Source organism: Ambystoma mexicanum, chromosome 8 (assembly GCF_040938575.1).
Source record: "Ambystoma mexicanum isolate Mex_15411 chromosome 8, UKY_AmexF1_1, whole genome shotgun sequence".
Lineage (NCBI taxonomy): Eukaryota > Metazoa > Chordata > Amphibia > Caudata > Ambystomatidae > Ambystoma > Ambystoma mexicanum.
In genome coordinates, this window is record NC_090929.1 from 1,645,504,652 (window position 1) to 1,645,509,489 (window position 4,838).

At 47.2% G+C, this 4,838-nt stretch overlaps 1 non-coding gene across 1 annotated transcript; it reads left to right on the forward strand.

Moving 5' to 3' along the window:
* The first annotated feature begins 2,979 nt into the window (after window positions 1–2,979).
* TRNAP-AGG (transfer RNA proline (anticodon AGG)) lies at window positions 2,980–3,051 on the forward strand. The gene has a single exon. It is a non-coding gene; the product is annotated as a tRNA-Pro (tRNA).
* The last annotated feature ends 1,787 nt before the right edge of the window (window positions 3,052–4,838 follow it).

Sequence of the window (4,838 nt, forward strand, 5' to 3'; positions counted from 1 at the left end):
TACATTTAGCCCATACTCACACAGCGGTGGTGTGACTAGGCAGTCAGGCTTTACATTTAGGCCATACTCACACAGCGGTGGTGCGACTGGGCAGTCAGGCTTTACATTTAGGAAGGGGTGGGATGCTGTCATAGTACAATTAGACCCAGACACATACACAATAAAAGACACCAGACATAATATACTGTAGCAATGTATATACTATTTATTTAATGTTCAATTCAACGTAAAAATACTGTAAAATAAGGCAAATATCCCCACGATCAAAAAGGTGTATAGGAGAACTAGTAGTAGCTTAAGGTTGCTCCCTACTCACTTCACAAGCCCAATATAGGGGGCACAACCATGAAAGGGAAATAAAACGACTATGTGGATTAGAAACGGGGGAGGGAAATGGGTTAACCAATTAACTAACAGGTAACAAATAAGCCAATAAAGGTATATATTCCTAGGGGGAGGGGGTCGCTTTACCCAGTAAAACCAGTAGAAAACATCTCCAATATATAAAAGGCCAGATGTATGTTTGTCCGATACAGTCATGCCCAGTAGAGACTGCTCGAAAGCACAAAATGTTCCGCTAGAGGGAGCTGTTGCCTAAGGCTATACAGTTGTCCAATTTGCATAGCTTTGCCTGTTGTCACCGCTAGAGGGAGCTGTTGCCTTAGGACAGTGGTATTCAAACTGTGAGGCGCGACCCTTTGGGTGGGATGAGGGAGCCCAGTGACTGTGATCGGAGCAGGTGGAGGAGCCCAGGGACTATACTGGGAGCAGGGTGTGGGGACGGCATGCGATAACTCATAGCCATTTGTTCTTACTGTCCATTTGTTATTTTTGGGGGGGTCCCGGCCTGCCCAAATTTTGCTTGGAGGGCCGAGGTCAAAAAAGTTTGAAGACCACCGCTCTAGTGGTCTGATTGTGTGAATGAAAACATGCAGACAGGCTGTTACACTAGTGTCAGTATAACCTGCCACAGATGCACCATTATAGCCAACGTGCAAAGTTCACACTGCAGTCAGTTATTATATTGGAAGGTATATAAAACTCACCTTCTCAAATTATTCAGTAAACTCCGCAGTTCCAAGGGGGACGCGTGGAAAATATCACAGTCCATGAAAGTACCTGTTCGAGTCAGATTCTCGGCGTTTGCAATGCATAAAATAAATCAAAGAGTAATTTGGGAACATAAGAATGACCATAGAAACTTTATACTTGAAATATGTCTGTGATAGCGCTTCAACCCTTCTGAGCATGTCAAGCACACTCTTTGCGCATTTCATGCGTCACTACACTTATCCCAACAGAAACATGTCTACAAACTTTAAGCTGTATTTAATCATTTGGAAGCTTCATCTCAGGGATATGAGGCCTGACCTGCTCTACTTGAGTTGAGGACACAATGCCTCGTTCGGAGTTTGTGGGTAAGTCTACTGATTTACCTCCAGAATCGGTTACTTTTACCACCACTCACGCCAATTTTTGGTGTGAAAGTGGAGGATTTCACTCCTGCATTATGCTGGAGGAAAACCACCCCTTCAAGGACAAACCTGTAGTTTGGCAGCATGGTAAAAATGACAGTAATCCTGATACCGCCAAAGAAAAGTGGTGGTAACAGAATGAATGCACCGCCAAACTTGCAGTGAGGCCAAATTTCTCATTTCCCTCAGTGTTTCGTAGAGCTTCTAAATCGATCACTCCCAGAATGCAGAGGAGAAATCCATGGGCTGATGATGGGGGCGGGGGGAGCCATGTAAAGCCACGATAAAGACCAGCGTAGGAAACATGGGGGTGGCCAACACCTAGGCCATCACGTAGCCACTTGCACCACCTGACTCGCTAGACGCCGCCCGCCCCTCTCCTCCTCGCCACCCGGTACAGCTGCACCTCTCCTCTGGCAGCGACCGACCACGGGCAGGTTGCAGCCTCAGCAGTGCGCTCGTTTGGCTTCATTTAGTGACTGTGTTGACAGAAGGCACCTTATGAATCACACAGGGCCTCATGACGAGTTGGGCGATAGCCCTTAAATGCGGTGGTAACGTTGTTACCACCGCATTTAAGGGTCCACCCAATCTCGAGTCTGGCAGCATTTATCCCCAGCTCTAAGCTCTGAGGCGGGGGTAAATGAGCCCTAAAAATGCTGATTTCTGGTGCAATTACCGCGTGGTAAACTGCTGATGGTAATTGTGCTAAAAAATTCCCCATTGGGTCCAATGGACCCAATGAGGAATGGGGCACTACATTTACCACTCAACCCGTGATCCAGAAGTAATACCGCTGGACAGGTGGGCGGTAACGCAAATACAGTTGGGCGGTATCCCAGTCGGCATACCGCCCAACTCGTGATGAGGCCCACAGTCTTTGTACCACATTTAGCTCCGCTGGTTTGAGGATATGCCACTGGGCCAGAAAGCACTGATATGACACCCGAGTACCAGACTGCTAACTTGCATGGTGACCTACTGAAAAGGTAACACACACAGGGCAAAGCTGGAGACCATGCAGCCAAGCACAGCCCCGCAGGGATTGTACGCTAGCCTCTCCTTGCATGTGCATGGATCAGGAGGAATACGTATGTTCATTAAAAGCAGTGTCTATTGATCTGAACCCGTGTTTGTAATGATTGCAAAGCAAATGTGCAGTTATCTGCAGCGTTATGTGATTTATTTCTAAATAGTCTATCGCTAGAGACCAGTCTATGTATTCATTGGGGCAGTCTGTGCATTAATAAGGGAAAGCCATTGTAGGTGTAGGAGAGCACCCCTATACAGCTCAGATGAGGGGTGAAGTGGCCTCACGCTCATGGTAACCAGTGCCGTCCCCATCACTGCCCAGGAGCAGAGCAGAGGAGAGACCCGCTGGATCCACAAGGGCGGGGCTCGGGTGTCTGGGACTCCTCTGCAGAGCTCTGCTGATGTGGCAGCCACAGGAACAGCTGTTATGGAAACATCTGCAAAAGCAATGTTTGCAGGTCTGCTGGCAGCTGGCTCGTTGGTCTAGGGGTATGATTCTCGCTTAGGGTGCGAGAGGTCCCGGGTTCAAATCCCGGACGAGCCCAGATTTTATCTTTTCCTTTGATCAAAAGCATCATTAAAAAGGGAGGGGGGGCATCCGAGTCACAGGTCTTAATTCTAAGTCTGCATAAGAATCCACACCATTCACATCATACCCTTTTATAGCAGAACACAGGATTATGCCTGTAAGGTTTATGCATATTGAGACCACTACGGCGGTTAACTGGTGAAGTATAAAAACCCAGTAACTAATTAATTAATTAATTGCAGAACTACAGTGCCTAATTCCAGGCCCTTGGTGACATATGTTATACTCTGTTTAAAGGACATAGTATGTGTCTGGAAAGGAGTATATTTAACCTTTTTTGCATTTATAGCAGCGCACCAAACTCTCAGGCATCAAGGCACTAGTTACAGTAACTGTGAATGACATTCTTAAAAATGCAAGATCATGCATACGGGTTATAACATGCAGGCGGTTCTTGAAAAGCATAATCTGGCAGAGCCACGCCTCATGTGCGAGGGGCTACATCAGGTACAGATATGCAAGGGAAAAAATCAGGTAGGTATATTGTCTTGCAAAGCCACACGTGAAGGTGCGAGGGGCTACATCATGTATACAGATATGCAAGAGAAAAAATCAGATAGGTATACAGTCTTGCAAAGCCACACGCGAAGGTGCGAGGGGCTACATCATGTATACAGATATACAAGAGACAAAATCAGGTAGGTATACTGTCTTGCAAAGCCACGCCTCATGGTACGGGGGGCTACATCATGTATGCAGATATGCAAGAGGTAGGTATACAGTGTTGCAAAGCCACGCCTCATGGTACGGGGGGCTACATCATGTATGCAGATATGCAAGAGGTAGGTATACAGTGTTGCAAAGCCACGCCTCATGGTACCGGGGACTACATCATGTATGCAGATATAAAAGTGACACAATCAGATAGGTATACAGTCTTGCAAAGCCACACCTGAAGGTGCGAGGGACTACATCATGTGTGCAGATATGCAAGAGGCAAAATCAGATAGGTGCACAGTCTGGCAAAGCCACGCCTCATGGTACCGGGGACTACATCATGTATGCAGATATAAAAGTGACACAATCAGATAGGTATACAGTCTTGCAAAGCCACACCTGAAGGTGCGAGGGACTACATCATGTGTGCAGATATGCAAGAGGCAAAATCAGATAGGTGCACAGTCTGGCAAAGCCACGTCTCATGGTACAGGGGCCTACATTAGGTATACAGATATGCAGGAGACAATCAGGTAGGCGTACAGTCTGGCAAAGCCAGGCCTTATGGTGCCAGTGGCTGCATCAGGTATACAGATATGCAGGAGACAATCAAGTAGACACACAGTCTTGCAAAGTCATTCCTCACGTTTCAAAGGGCTGCATCAGATATGCACATATGCGAGAGACAATCAGGTAGGCACACGGTCTAGCAAAGCCACGCTTCATCGTACAAGGGGCTACATCAGGTAGAACAAGGAAAATATATTCTGTTAACTTAGAAGGGCACTTCATGAGGGGGGGCGATGGGGGACAGAGTCAGTGTGGGGGCTTGCCAGAATCATCAGTGCCCAATGCTGTACTGTATTTTGTTGAGTGTTCTTTGATGGGAATTTTTATTTCCAAATAAAGATTTTGGCCCTCATTCCGACCTTGGCGCAAAGGGATTACCGGCACCAGTAAGGACACCGGTGCCGGTAATCCCTTTGTGCTCTATTCCGAGGTTTTACCAGGCGGCCTTAGCGGGAGCCGCAAAGGGACCAGGGAGCAAATAACGGTACCGCAAATTGCGGTACCGTTATTTGCAC